This window comes from Grampus griseus, assembly GCF_964374135.1.
Source record: "Grampus griseus genome assembly, chromosome: 4".
NCBI classification, from domain to species: domain Eukaryota; kingdom Metazoa; phylum Chordata; class Mammalia; order Artiodactyla; family Delphinidae; genus Grampus; species Grampus griseus.
In genome coordinates this window covers 77190502-77207670 of record NC_138997.1, presented here as the reverse complement: position 1 = coordinate 77207670, position 17169 = coordinate 77190502, and positions in this window count along the sequence as shown.

Here is a 17169-nt window from a genome sequence, read left to right as displayed (position 1 = left end):
TTATTACATTTACTTTTATATACCTACATTATAGAATTATATATGTCATGACATAGTAAAGTTTAATATATGCTGTTTTGTGAGATAAGAAAGTTCCATAATAATATGCATGGGTTTACTCCATTTTTTATAATTGCACACTCACACACAACACACACACACACACACACACACACACGCAGGTATGTGCTTCCTTATTTGATTGACTAAACAAAGGTCTCCCAAGGAGTCACATAACTATTTCCATGTTAGATGAGTAGGAGAGAAGTCAACTTATTGTATAAAATGGATGCTTTAGGACATTAGGGCTTAGTTGTCTGGAGAATCCCCTTTCCCGTTGTGAAAGGCTAAAAGGTGTGAAGACACAGATGGAAATGATGTGGGCCCTTGAATCACCACATAGATGAAAGATGCTCATAACCAACCCAGGACATCTGTGTTAGATGTCTTGTGGTTTGGGATCTTTCTATCCAAAAAATACATTTCTAGTTTGGTAAACCACTGGAAAGCTGGTGTGTATTTTTTATGCCAACTAGCATTATCTAAATTAATACAAATAACATATGTTTTTACCACAGTGCTGTATAATTGCTTACAAAATCAACAAACAGCTATTGAGCACATGTAATATGCCAGCTATTGAAATATAAATGAGACAATTTATATCCTAAATTAAACTAGAGGTGTTTTATCAGAGGATGAGCAGAAGCATATGCATTAAAATGATTGTTAAATAGATTACTATTTATCAAGAAATGATATAATAAATATTAACTGTTTAATAATTATCATTAACTGAAAATATGCTAAGAATCATATGTAGCAATTATAGAGCATAATAAAACTATAATAGGAATAAATGCATACGTGTCTTACAAACTCAAAGAGATTAAAGAAATTCTCAATAAGGGGAAGCTACTGTTCCATTAAACTTCAAGGTGATTTAATAGAATGTAGATTATTTCTTGCAAACTTCCATGGCCATTACTGAACAGCATAATCACTATTGTGTGCTCAGGGACAATTCTACCTTTGTATTGGGGGGATACTGCATTTACTCATTCATTGAAAACACTTAAAAACCTTATCCCCTTCATTCTTTTAACAGAGTAATTGTTTTTTTACTGGATTATTCGTTCATTTTTATTGAAGGACATTACAAGCTTGTTGTATAAAATCAATTTGGTAATGATTAAGAACAGTTCTATTACCTGTCACAGGCATGTGTTACATGAGAATGTGTGAAGAATATTATTTCCTGTATCTGTGATAGAATGGTCATGCACTTTCCTCAGCTAAAAACAAGCAAGGCAAAAACCCTTTAAATTGAACATGCTGACTTTATTTTGATTTCCTAGATTTTGCAGGTTCTTTAAAGCAAGGATCGCCAATTGCTACCCTCATTCCCCCGCCAAATTCATTCTTCCTCTCTCCTTATAGTAATAAGAACCTCATATTTCAGAACGTATATTTTAATTAGTGTATTGATTATAACATAAACAATTTACTAAACTTGTCATCAAATAGTTTCCATTTATGGACAAAACTGAACCATGAGATATGGTGAGCAAATGTGTACACTAGCATGATATCTAGGATAGGTGGACATCTCCAAACTACTCTGTAAAATTCACTTTTCTCCTTCCCCACAAACCCTTCTACTGTGCCCTCTGATATTTTTAAGCTGGAATCAAAGATGAAGCCACTAAATACCTATTAGACTGGCCAAAATCTGGAACACTGATAATAACAAAATGCTGGTAGGATGTTGAGCAACATCAATGAAATCTCATTCATTGCTCATGGAAATGTAAAATGGCTCTGCCACTTTGGAAGACAGTTTATCACTTTCTTGTAAAACTAAATATGCTCATCACTTGATCCAGGCATTCCTTGGTATTTACCCAAAGGAGTTGAAAACATATCCACACAAAAACCTGCATGTAGATGTGTATAGCAGCTTTACTCATAACTGCCAAAACTTATAAGCAAACAAGATATCTTTCAGTCCATGAATGGATAAACTGTGGTATTTCTATACAATGAAATATTATTCAGCGCTAAAAAAAAGTGAACTATCAAACAATGAAAAGACATGAAGGAACCTTAGATGCATATTACTAAGTGAAAGAAGCCAATCTGAAAAGGCTACATACTGTATGATTCCAACTATATGACATTCTGGAAAAGACAAAACCATAGAGACAGTAAAAAGATCAATGGTTGTCAGGGGTTGGGGTAGGAGGAAAGATGAATAGGCAGATATTTTCAGGACAGTGAAAATACTCTGTATGATACCATAATGATGGGTATGACATTATACGATTGTCCAAACCCACAGAATTCACAACATCAGGAGAGAACCCTAATTTATACTGTGGCTTTTGGGTGATTATGATGTGTCAATGAATGTTCATCAGTTGTAGCAAATGCACCGCACGGGTAGGGGTTGTTGATGGTGGGGAGGCTGGGCATGTGGTGGGCAGGGAGTGTACGAGAAATCTCCGTACCATCCCTTCAATTTTTCTGTGAACCTAAAACTGCTCTAAAAAATAAAGTCTTAACACAAAAAACAAACAAAATGAAACATAAACATCTATCCTATTGTTTTACTCTCAGAACTATCTGGTCATTCCTCCTGGCTTATCATCTTCCCCAGCGTTCTGCACTCTAGCAGCATTCTCGGTAACTTATCATTTGAACTGATGATCCGTGTTACACCTTGATCCCTAGTTCATTGACTTCCTCATCTCCAGTGCTTTTTTTTTCCCCCTTTCCTCATTCTGATCCATGACAATGAAGGACCTTGTCACTTCCAGCAACTTCACCATTCCTGAAAATCAGCCCTGTAAAATTCCACTTTTCAAACATCGACTCCTTACTTCCAGCTTGATTCCTGAATTACTGCCCTTACTACACTTCTTTGATTTTATCCAAACCCTCAAACATTCAATCCCACCACTTTCTCACCTAGTTTCCCTTTACTAGATTTAATGATGCATTAATTCACTTTACTAGATTTAATGATGCATTATTAAAATAATTTCCTTTACTTTGAATATCTTCCTTTCCTTTGCCTCTCTCTCTCTTCCTTTGTTGAACTTGCTTTCAAAACTCCAGCACAAATAGATCCTAATAGCTGCATTTTCAATGTCTATGTAAAACCAGCAAGACACTGATGAAAAAAGTCATATGATCAAGTTAAATAATTTCAGTTAATATTAATAATACTTATCAAAGTAGACCACAAACTGGTACTTAATACTATCAGGCAAGTCTATTATGTTTCTCTTTCTCACTTCCTTGAGAAATCTATACATGCTACCTCCACTTTTTCACTCCTATTTCCTACTCAACCCTCTCTCTGGCTTCCGTATTCACCCACTAACACTATTGCTATCACAGTAAATAAGTCTCTGCATGTTACCAAGTTCACAGGGTAATTTTTCTGTACTCATCTTACTAAAATTCTCTATAGAAGGTGATATTGTTGAATAATCCCTCTTCGTGACATTTTCTTTTTTGTTGGTTTTCACGATGCCATTCTCTTCTGATTGTTATCCTACCTTAATAATCACTCTTTTCTAAACCTCTTTACTCCACACTCTTCCATGTTCAATCTCTTACTGAGGGTGTATATCCATCAGGATTCCATTTTCGATCCACTTCATTTCTCTGACTAGGCAAATTTACCTATTGCATGTCTTTAAGTAATATACAGCCATGACCTCCTAATGTGGACTCTTTGCCCACATTAGGGAGAAGCAAAGACTCTCACCTTTGCACCAGATTTAAATTTTCAGCTACCCAACAGATAGTTTCAAGCAGATGTCTCACAGATATCACAACTTAAAAAATAAAAAGGTAAGTCTTCATTATTACTCAATCTTATTTTAGAGCTATCCTCTCTCCCTGTTACAGTCATTAACACTGTTACCCATCTTTGAATCGTCTTTGTTTTCTCGTTTCTATACATCCTTCAGACACAATTCATCAACAAATCTTGTCAGTTCAATCTCAAATGTCCACTTAGTTTCATTTCCACTGTCACTGTTCATGCTTGGACTTTTCTTTTTTTTTTAAATTGAGATATCTTTGATATATAAAAATTTTGTATATTTAAGGTGTACAACTTGATGTTTAAGCTATTCTTGTCTGAATTGTTGCCCCAACCCTTTGTAACTGGTACAGTATTCATAATCCAGTTTCATCCTTTTTCAAAACAACATATCATCCAAATTATCTGCTGAAATGTAAGTAGAGTCATGTAACTTCCCTGTCTAAAACTCTTTATTGGATTCTTATTCCACTTAAAAGCCAAACCCTTACCCAACCCAAAAGGGCCTGTAGGATCGAATTCATCTCTACTCAAGGTCACCTCTCTACTCAAGGTCATCTCTTTCACTTTATCTTCACTTACATATCAGACACACTGGTCTTCCTACAGGATCATTCCAATCCTCTCACATCTAAAACATAATATTTCTTAATATATGACTCTGTAAAAAAAATCTTATTTTTTAAAAAAATTCTTTACCTCCACATAACTGAATCCTTAATTTATTATAGATTTTAGCTCAATTTTTTCTTTATAAAAATTCTTTCCAACATTAGCCTTTAAATTTAGACCCTTCTTCCTCCAACCTTATAATGATCTATTTCAGACTCATATTTTTCCTTAATTACAATAATTTATGTATACACACGCACATATATACCTTACAGTGTTTTTGAGTGTTTCTCCCACTAGAGTGCAAAATACATAAGGGCAAAACTATATCTCTCTGTTCACATGACTACCTCCTGATCTAGCTGATCTAGGAGGGAGGAGGCAATTACTTTGTATTTTCTGAATGAAAATAAAATTCTTGCTAAAACAGAATTCCTGAGAGTTTCTTCTTGCTAATTATTAAACCATTAATAGCAAAATAGAGCCCACCCAATTCATTTAAAAACTTCTGGTGAGGTTATACACCTTGGATCCTTAAGGAGCCCACAAAATATTGTGCTAAAAAGTGACTCGCATTTTCTGATAATAAAACATTATGTAGATATTGATTTTATATACTATATATAACAAATTAAAGAAAGTACCAAGGTTTCTGTTAAAAACCTTAAAGATACACTTTTTCTTAGGCACTAATGAGAACCCCTAAACAACTAGACTGGATCTATTCAGGTAAAGCCAGGATCCTCTTCTAAATCATTTGCCATTGTCCATTTGCCATTGTTGCCATTGTTCCATTCTAAGATACCTATGTGGGGATATACACTTTTTGCTTCAAGGAACTCGTTACTAAGTAAGCAAATCCTATATCATTGTCTGAGTCCTGTGTTTATATATCTTCTGCTTAAAACTAGCTACTTGTTTTACATTTGAAAGCAAGTGGCTGTGTGATACTGAATTGTTTTCTCTAACCTGAGGGGTGTGTGTGTGTGTGTGTGTGTGTGTGTGTGTGTGTGTGTGTATGCATTTCCTACTGTAATCAGCAACCTCTGCTACTGGGTGGTAAGAAAGGTGTTTTAAATCTCTTTGATGAAATGAGCCATTATCTGCTTGGTCTCAAGCTTAAAATGGAACCCACATTGTGCAGCCACAAAAGCACATTATACATCTTCCATAACACTGCTAAATTTCCCTCTAAGAAATGTAAGAGGGACTTCCCCGGTGTCGCAGTGCTTAAGAATCCGGCTGCCAATGAAGGGGACACGTGTTCGAGCCCTGGTCCGGGAAGATCCCACGTGCCGCGGAGCAGCTAAGCCCGTGCGCCACAACTACTGAGCCTGTGTGCCTAGAGCCCGTGCTCCACAACAAGAGAAGCTACCGCAATGAGAAGCCCTTGTACCGCAAGGAAGAGTAGCCCCTGTTCACAGCTAGAGAAAGTCCGTGCCCAGCAACGAAGACCCAATGCAGCCAAAAATAAATAAATAAATTTATTTATTTATTTATATACAAAAAGAAATGTGGGATATGGGAGAAATGTTAGAGCAATGTGTTTAATCACTACATGGCAAATATTGTGCTGGTATCCCGATATTTACTTACTTTAAGAAATACATTTTAAGTGAAAAAACACTCAAATTACAAGAGCAATTTGAGAACGCACTCGTGCTAGGCAAAACATTTTTATTTGTACTTTCACCTCTTATACCTGTGATTTTAGACATAAACAATGTTAAATATCTTTATAAACAAATGATTGATTATCATATTATGCTCACCAACATATAATTGAAGAAGCGTACAAATCAAGAGCATGCAAAATCTCTACGTAACCATCCAAGAAAAGTTTCTAAGAGGAGAAGAAATTAGTTATTTAGTCACGTAATAAAGAACAAGATATTAAAGCCCACAGGGAAAAATGTGAAAAACAACTGGACAGCTTTTGTCATCATGACAATATAATTAAGGATGTAAGCAAGGGCTAATCTCAGAATTTATTCTAGCTATTTTGGGTATTAAATAGGCTGCAGCAAATTCCAAATTTATTTCTTGAAAAAACTAATGTTAATTAAGCAAATAGATTAATACTTATACAGTGACTACTTTCTGGACAAACAGCAGGAACATAGGCTAATAGGAACACAGGAGGTTAGGAACTAGGTAGATGGGCTGGTTATGAACACAGAAGGAGAGGAAATGTCATACTCTCATTCCGTGGTTCTAAAACCTAATGGTATCAGTAACCTGGAGGGGTTGTTACAGTTCGAGTTGCTGGGCTCCATCCCCAGAGTTTCTCATTTAGTAGGTCTGGGATGGGATACCTGCAATTGCCTTTCTAACAAATTCCCAGGTGATGCTGTTGCTGCCTATCTGGGGACCACACTTGTAGATCTGCAAGTCTAGTTAAAGAAAGAAGGGCAACTGGGCATGAGCTAATATTAACACAGGGTCATCAGCACTATATTCAGTGTGTGATGAGAGAGAGACAATAAGGTCAGAAGCCAGGAGATAAGGAACAGCTAAAGGAACAGAATTAAATATGAGGTAAGGCAAAATTTTCCAGGATTTGGGGTGTTGAACAAAGTAGAGGTTCAGAACTCTCAGAGAGTGTCAGCCCAGTTTAGAAGTTGAGTTAGACACTTAATTTGGCTAGAACCATAGGCTTTTCATGAAACATCTTAATTAGAAATCAGACCTTTGCAGTAGCAGAATTTAAAGTTGCCTCTCCTGTTGTATTTATTTAATAGGAAAGAGTTTGTGGTTCATGAGATTCACAGGTTTATATAGGCATCTAATATGCAATTGTAATTTGAAAGGTGTGTCAGGGATTGGCTAGATGCTCACTGAACCTATTTTTATTTCTTCTTGAGCATATAGGTAGTTCAGACTCCCTACTCTCCCTTTCAGTTAGCCATGAGTTTTAGCCAATGAGATGTGATTTATGTCAACTTTTAGACTGGCAGTTTTTAAAACTTCTCTCACCATCCTGCATGCTTAGTCTCTCTCTTTCCCCATATACTGGATGATGGCAGAAGAGGATAAAGCCCAAGAATATGTCATAATTACATGGTAGAAGGAACCTGTGTTTATGTTTGATATTCTGGAGCAAAGCCCTTCCCCTGACTCTCACTAATGGCATTGTACTGTGACATGTGCAAGAAATAAACTTTAGTGCGCTAACACACTGAGATTTGTTTCTGTTTTTTTGGTGTGTGTGTGTGTGTGTATTTGTTTACTTATTTATGTATTTTTACAAGTAAAAGATCTTCCCACATGTCTGGGCAAGTTTGTGATGATTAAAAATAACTGCAAATACTTCTATATTTCTTCCATAAAGAGGTGAAGTTTCTGTTCCTTCCCTTTGAATTTGGTCAGATCTGTGTCTGCGTGACCAATAGGATATAGTGAAAGTGATGTGCCAGTTTCTAGGCCAAGTCCTTAAGGAACTAACAGCTTTCACTTTGTGTCTCTTGGAATACTCAGTCTTGAAATTCAGCCACTCTGCGATGAGGAAGCTTAAGCAGTCCCATGGAGAGTTCTGGCAATTTGCCAGCCACTGGGTAAACCATTTTTGAAATGGATCCTCTTGCCTAGTTTGAGTTAAAACTGGTGTTCTGTACAGCAGAGGAGAGCACTTGATGATGTTTAGATTTATTACAGAGTAACAGATGTCTGGAATAGAGCTTTTTCCTACCTAAATAGAAATTTCTAGTGTTGGAATCATTCTTTTCTCTGATGAATACATTTGAAGCACATTCTGATTGCATATGTTAAGGATTCTTCTGCAAAAATACCCCAAAATTCTGCACAAAAGTAGGTAGTTTATTCCACCCTACTCACCTTAGCTTCCTCAGAGTAGATATTGGAAAATATAGTACAGAATACAGATGATGGGAAACCACCTAGGGAATTATTGGGATGGTGATAAAAAGAAATAAAGAAGTAAGCACAGAAAATTAATGGAAGTAGGAAAAATGCAACATCTATTTTGGGGCAGAGAGGTGGCAAACACTATTTGTCATTTCTTTCTGTTTTACTTTGTATGTCATGTTGTAGTGTTTTTGTCCATTTTTGCCATTGAAATGCAGGGTTTTTGACAAAAAGACACTGTCTTTTATCTCATTATTCCCAGATAATGAGGTTATGTAGGTATTTTTTTCCATTAAAGAAACTAATGCTCTTCTATCTTCTATTCCATCTAATTCCCCCAAGATTTATAAAATTGAGATAAATGTATTAAATAATTTTAACACTGAATACTAAGGAAAGATAATGCATTACATTCAGGTTGCTTTTGATTTTTAGGGATTACTTTTTATATTTTCATTTAATTATCTTTTATAATTCCATAAATATTTACATAACTTTAAGATGAAATTGACAAAACAAGGTACTTTCAGAGGAGACTAACTTCCACCTCTGTCTTCTGTCTCTTCTTTCCTCTCACAACAGGAACCTTCTTTCATAACTTTTAAATTTGTATGACAGTTTTTTATTTTCTAAAATATAATTGTATGCATACACACAGATATGTACTTCTTTTTTTTAAATCAAAAGCACGATTCTATAGATAGTTTTTTGTAACCTGATTAATTTACTTAATGCTGTACTATAAACAAGATCACTCATTGTGGTATATAGTGATTTTCTTCCCTTTTTTTTCTCCCCAATTTTGTGATAATCCATTGGGATGATTTACCATCATTTAAAATTTTTGTCTTTAACCAGTTTTCTCTCTTCTGCCTCCTCTGTTACCTCATCTCTTATTAATTTTCCTTTCTTCTTACTTTCTCTATTCCAACCACAATAATCGCCCTGTTCCTTAACATTGTCATCCTTTTGTTTTCCCTCATAACCTTCACACATGCTTTTCCCTCATCCTAGAAAGATCTTTACCAATATATGTGGATGGTTAATCTCTTTATCACCTTACATCATTGAATAAGACCCAGTCAAGTGAGATATTTCCTGGAATTTATTTAAAACAAAACGCTACCATACGCTATGCCCCTTCCTTGCTTTTTTTAAAACCTCTTAAGTTTGTTACCTTCTCAGATACAGCACATTTTACTTGCTTGTTTACTTTCTGTCTTCATTCATGAGAAATAGGCTCTGTTAATACAAGGACTTTTGTCTATTTTGTTCACTTTTCTATCTCCAGTGATGAGAAATCTGCACAAGGCAGGCACTCAGAAATCATTGTAGAATAAAAGGGTTTGAATAACAAAGAGCCAATTACCTTGCTGAAGAGAAGTTGGCGATCTGTCATTAGATGTGAAATCCAGTGCATTCTCTCTGTAGTGTAGCTTTGATTATGTTGCTAAGAAATAAGTTGCGCTTTACTTGCCCCACAGACTTAGGAAAAAGTTACCTTGATGCCTTGTTAGGCATCATTTTTGTCATTAAATGTAATTGTCTCTCATTTACCGGCACTTTTAGCAAGTCTAAACCCACATGGTTTGAGTTTCAGATTTTATTTCTCTCATCTTCTTATCAGTTAGAGAGATAGGAGAAGGAGGGGGAAGGTCAGTTAAAAGTTCCAGAATCACAGGACAGTAGGAAAAATAAGAATGTGAAAATGAATAAATCAGTCAAAGAGGGAATATGAAGGCAATAATGGCATTATTTTGTTCATTAGATACTCTCTTGAATTAAATTGAGATATTCTTGAATTGAATAGCATTTTAAATGCAATGAACATCCTTTGTTAGTGGTTTATGGTTGCAAGTAACAGAAGCCAATTCAAGACACTATAAGGAAAAAGAAAAATGTAGCTGAGACAGAATGAGGAGGTAGAATTTACTAAATGGACACAGGGATATTTCATAGAATCCAGTTAATGTAGATCAGGAAACTCTATTAGGCTCAATACCCCCTCGTAACGACAATTTTATACTACTACCTTTATTAAATAGTAATGAACTTAATATATTATATAATTTTAAAAATCAATAAAATGACTAATTTTAATATAAAGAAGAATCAAAATATATTTTATTTATAATAAAACAATATGTATTTTGATATTAAATTGCTTGGACATAATTATACATGAAGATATAATGATGAAGTTAAATGCTTGGATCTATAAATAGAATTACTATGGATCACCATGGAGTGCTATAATAGCATATTACACAACTGTGCTGCACATATGATTTAAATATTGCAAGCCCTGTTGCCAATGATGATGTGATTTTCAGAATAAGGTAAGTATTTTTTGCAAAACTTGCATATAATCTTCTGTTGACTAACATGGTGGTTTCATCCTGTAACACTGGAATATTTAAAATCACACAAAAGTCTTTGTGATGGCATCTGAAATGGATTCTAGCTTTGGATAATCATAAACAGATTTTTAAACCCAGAGTAATGTTGAATAGGAATTCAAGTTTTACAGATAATGGGCAATACTTTATGGCACAAGACAGTCCAATGAATTTCAAGATATCAAGTATCACTGGATCCTTCCCAGTAATTGCCCATTGAATCATTGTGAAATACAAAATATTCTTAAATATTTTTTATATAGGGTATGGAATCTTTCTCATTGGAAGCCACTAATGTAACATGTTGCAGGAAATAAGGATATTATCTTTTACTCTGAAACAGGGAGCTATTACATTTTAAGCAAAGTAGTCTTATAAGGTGACATGTGTTTGAAAATGTTTACTCTTAATACAGGGTTAAAAATAGACACTAGGTGTGACGGCAGAAGTAAAAAGACTAGTTAGGAAGTTGTTGGTAATAATTTAGGTGAAAGATGATGTTAGTTTAAATCAGGGAGTTCAGTGGATATGGTCTAATTCTATAGATATTTTGAGGGGATAACCAATAAAATGTGGTGATGAATTAATTTAGGACTGTGAGAGGAGGGAATGAAGGATCACACCAATACATTAGATGGACTGAAGTTACCACTTAGAGAGATAGTGAAGATTTGGGGAGGGCATGTATTACGTGATACAGTCAATCATTGAGCATTTATTGAACATTGTCCATTTTGAGCTTGTGATGTATAGCAGATGTCAAGCAAAAGTCTCTAGCATGCAGTTGGATATAAGAAAGAATATGGAGTTCATGGAGAGAAGTCTTGGCGGAATGTCACCAACGAGTCAATGTGAGAAGTCCAACCCACCTAGCTGCTGAAGCAAGACCACAAGTGGGGACTTCATGGAGAGTTACACAGAAATCTTTGCCTCTGTGTAACACTGTCTCTGTGGCTTCACAGCCAAGTATGTGGTGGGGAGCCTAGGGTCATTATCAGCAGGGCTAGCATTTAGGAAGAAGGGCAGGCATGAAGGTGAGAGCATAGTGATTCAGTGATATATCTCTGAATCTGTTAGTCATCACATCTGGATTTGACAAATATCTTCAAAGGCTTATGGCTGCTGCTGCTATTATGCATTCCAAACCTTCCATGAGTTTCACTTTTGGCCATTTTGAATTTGGAATCATACAGGAAAGGGGGTTCTTAAAAATTTAGTTTTCAGCATAACCAAATCACAGAAAAAAGTCCACCACAATCTACACTTTGTCAATTTGCTATCCAAACATATCATTTTAGCTATATTAACCTTCCAAATAAACACAATAAGTTTCAGTCTAACAAGTTGCAGTCAATGGTCCCTCATAAAACCCCCAAACATGCTAGCCCACTCCCCTAAGATACTCAGAGTCTTATTCTAGTCATCTTGAGGTGATGTTCATTCTTCTGAGTCATACTTTCCCTTTGATATCCTCGAAGTTAAATATTGAAATATACAGTTAACCACTATTAATACATCAATACAACTTCTCCTTAATGACACAGGAATAGGAGTGGAAAAATGAAAAGAATGACAATTGGCATATACACATATGTATAAATGCTTTCATTCGTATACATACATACACAGATATAAACAAGAGAGAAATAGCTATAACTACTAGTCCTCCCTGCTGCACATGATCATGTTGTTGTAGCTTGTATTGATAAATTCCATTTTCCACTACCAATTTCATATTTCCTTTGGCCTCAGAAAGCACCTCAGATGACTATGGTTTCTTGACTGGTATGGTGATCCCAAACTTTATTCCTTCAGGATCTGTACCATTAAAAATCCTGCCTATTTGAGTTGTAGTCTAACATTAATCGTCATCACAATACAAAGAGGTGCCTCAGGAAGACTCCTGCATTTCATATACTCCTCCCTACTTTCATTGTGTAGTAGTAGCCAGTTTCCCTTTAATAGTTGGGGATGATGTAGAGAAAGGAGATGGTGGATGAAGAAAAAAGTAATAAATTAACAAGGAGTCTTACAGTGACCAGTGATTATTAAGTACCGTGAACTAAGTCATATGATTAAGTCAATTTTTTTTGAATGTTTGAAGTTTAGAAAGGTTATAGGACAGAGTTTAACATGAAATAAGTGCTCAGTAAAGATAGATTTCAAGGGAGGGACTGTGTGAGATATTAAACATGGCAATGACATAAGACCGTGAAGTGAGAAACTGACTTGATTTTATAGGCTCCGTGAGGGTTGCACTGCTGTATTTCTTGGCTTAATCAGAATTGGCTCAGGAACTGGGTCAGTACAAGGCACTGAGGGAGTTGTATCAATAAAGCAAGTGTAAAAAGCTAAAAACAGAAGGACCAGAAATGGTAGAACACATTTAGACTGACAGTTATCTTGTTTCTTCTTGGATTACGTATTTAACTCTCACAGGTCCTAGTGAAAAACTAAAATGAAAAAATCCTTTAGCGTAAATTATAGCTATATTCTTCTGATAGTCTAGCAAAGCCTAAATAACTAAATTTCAATCCATTTTATAGTGCCATAGTGTTCTTAGCTTGAGGCCCTCGCTATTTAATTTTGCATATTTTAATAATGAATAAAGTCCTACAATGTTTACTGCATTCTTCTCTGGCTTTTGCAAAACTTAGATCTTTGTCTTTTTCGTGAATTATAGCTGCTCTGGTGTCATTATCCTTTTTCAGTTTTGAACACCTGGAACATTCAAGTTGTCCTTTGTAGTGTGGTATCTTCGGCTCATATGATTATGCATTAGCCCCAACTTTTATATCTTCCAAATGCTTTACAACCTATGTTTTATTAGTTGCTACTAAAAAACAAATCTGTAAGTCACATTAGGAATATTATCTTTTATTCCCTTGTTTGTAGAGGGAATAAAGCAACATGGAAACCAAGCAGTTTGCAATCATGGCAGGAATATCAGGGACAGAAATTTGTATTTCTTTGAAACAGGGATGCACTTAATGTTCCATCCACATTCTACCCCAAATTTGAGCTATTTTTAGAGCAGTGGAAAGTTGAACAAGAATCCACTGAAAATAACCAACTCAGTATTATAGAGAAATTATCATTCTAGATAATACAGTCATTTTCTCTACTCATTTTTCCCAGAAACTCATGGTTTCACTCTATGATATATATTAATTATTTTCCAGCTCTTTAGTTTTAGCTTTGTACATATAGTTCCTAGCTGGAGAAAAATTTATACAATCTGATGTATTACTTTTTTTTCCAGCAAATAAATATGGCAAAACCTATGACTGTTTTTAGGTTAGTGTTTCTTTCAAATGCATGCTAATTTATTTTACTCTCAGCCTGATCTCAACTTCCCTACATTTCTATTGTACAGTTCTACCAAATACAAGTCTAATATTTCCCGTTAATATATTATTCTATTCTGTAGCTCTCGGGTGTACAGGAAAGCATGATATGTTTAAACAGGATCTTTACTGAACTGTGAACTACAAACCAAGTGGAAAGGCACAGATTTACAAAACTCCAAAACTAAGTATAACTCAGGTAGTAATTTTTTTGCTGAACAATGAACTGGACTGCTGTTATTATAAAATTTAGAATGTCAGTTTCAAGTAGAACTAAGCCGATATATTTTGTCATTCTATTGAAGTAGAGAATCAATTATTTTCTTCTGGTCTTTGAAATATTTCTCAAGCCAGTTTTTTAATTCCTGTTTCTGTGCTCAACACCCTAACACAGACCCTAATCTCCACAATTAATTACTATTAGGGCTTCTAGCTTCTTATCCTGAAGCTTCTTATCCTGAAGTTATTTAAGTAAAATGGTGTTCAAATAAATATACTAGCTGTACAGTCGTCAACCTCTAGCAAAGTCATTCTTTTGAACCAACAGTTTTAGGTCCATTGGAACAGACTTAATCAAATCTGAGTTCCTCAAGTGCACATTCATTCTTACCAACATCTAATCTCACCCTGTTAATTCTGCCTGTGCTAAATGATCTATAACTTGGTTATTTCTATTTTGCAATGAGTCAACTGAAACTCAGGGAGTAGTTAAATATCTTGAAACTGTCACTCATCTAGAGAATGGGGGAACCATAATTTGACACACAATGTGTTTGTTTTTCATTTATGCTTTTCCTGCTACCTGCTTCACATGTTATTATCTGTATTCATCATTATGCTTTCAGTTATAATGAAAAACTCTAATCAAACTGGATTTAAAAAATAAAGAACTGTATTCTTTGTAACAAAAGTATAGTCTCTAAGCTGTACTGGTATCGAGACTCAGGATGTCCAGGCTCTCATTTCTTATTGTCCATTACAGAGCTTCCCTTCTTCATTGTTGACTCCATTCTTGGGAGAATACTCTACTTATGGACCCACAATGGGTTCTGGACTTATTTATTTACATGTATATATGAATGACTGTGTTTGAAAGAATTATGATAGGACCAAAAGAGGTCAGATGTCCAGCATCTAATAAAGCAATGCGGACAATACTGATTTAAGCTTGAATCACAGTTCTTACACCTAGCTCCCATAGTGGAATCAAATTATGAAATGTATGAACTGGGAAAGTAAGTGTGGACACTTGAACGAAAATTGAGGTGCTCCTGTCTGTAGAAGAGGAAATGGATGCTGGTCAAGTAAACCCAGCAAATGCCTTTTCTTGGACAGTACATGAACTTTGCCATTCCAGGCCAGTCCACACCAGTTGCAAAAGCCGTTTATGATTATTCCCACTTCCATCACTTTGCTCATATACCTCTGTACTAGAAAATCCTCATCTTTTCTTATAACCTGCTAAATTTACTTATGCTTCCAGACCTAAATTTAAAACATTTATAAAATCGTTCTTAATCACCGCAGTTCTACTGACTTTGTGCCCACTGAACTGCTATAGGATTTATAGTTTTCATAGGTCTTCAAAATATAGTCTTTTAAGAAATATTTCACATTTGTAATTTGTGTGACCCTACCTAGACCGTAGGAGCCTATTGAATATAGCTCCATTTTCACTTTGTTAGCTTAGACAAGTTACTTAACTTTCTGAGTCTTAATTTTCTCATCTCTAAGATATGCATAATAATAATATTTACCCTTTAGTGGTGTTGTCAGGAGGAATAATTTATATAATACATATAAAATTCTGAGAGCTATTCCAGGCATAAGTGAAATGCACAGAAAACATTGGCTATTTTATTTTTTAGCCTCATTATAACCACCATGATGCAAAGTGAAGTGCTAGTTACATGCATAGTAGATGCTCACTGGACGTATCTTGGATTTCCTGAAGCCAAACTACTGCTCAATATGGTAAAGTTGTCAGATAGTTCAGTCCTCCAATATTGTTCTTTTTCAATACTGTATTGGTTATTCTGGGTCTTCTTCTTCATATACATTTTAGAATCAGTTTGTCTAGCCCACAAAATAACTTTCTGGGATTTCAATCGTGATTTCTTTGAATCTGTCAATATAGTTGGACAGAACTGACATCTTGACAATATAATCTTCCTATCCATTAACCTGGACCATCCCTCCATTTATTTACTTCTTTGGTTTCATTCATCAGAATTGTATTGTTTTCTTCATTTAGATCTTATACAGATTTTGTTAGATTTATACCTATGTATATCACTTTTGGGTGCTATGTAAATGGTACTGTGTTTTTAATTTAAAATTCCACCTATTTATAATTGGTATATAAGAAAGTGATTGACTTTTATATATTGACTTTGTATCCTGCAACTTTGCTATATGGCTTCTTAGTTCTGGGAGTTTATTTGTCAATTCTTTTGGATATTCTATATTAGATAATCATGTCATCTACAAACAAAGACAGTTTTATTTTTTCCTTTCCAGTTTATATACCTTTTCTTTTCTCTTCTCTTCCCTTCCCTTCTCTTCTCTTCTCTTCTTTTCTTTTCTTTTCTCTTCTTGTCTTCTACTGTCTTATGTAATTGCATTAGTTATTACTTCCAGTAAAATGAAAAGGAGTGGTGAGAGGTAAGTATTCTATTTTAAAATTTAGTTACAGCTAACGTAAAAGTTACATTCCACCAAGAAGGTCAAACATTCTTTTTTTTTTTAACATGTTTGTTGGAGTATAATTGCTTTACAATGGTCCGTTAGTTTCTGCTTTATAACAAAGTGAATCAGCTATACATATACATATATTCCCATATCTCTTTCCTCTTGCGTCTCACTCCCTCCCACCCTCCCTATCCCACCCCTCTAGGTGGCCACAAAGCAAGAGCTGATCTCCCTGTGCTATGTGGCTCCTTTCCACTAGCCATTGGTTTTACATTTGGTAGTGGCAACCTAAGAAGATAGCTTGAATACTTAGTAAGCAAAAGCAATTAGAATTGCAATGAATGATTATAGAAATTTCTATTTAAACATTACAGTGAAGACATTACTTATTTTCTATCCTTTAAAATTTACTGATAAG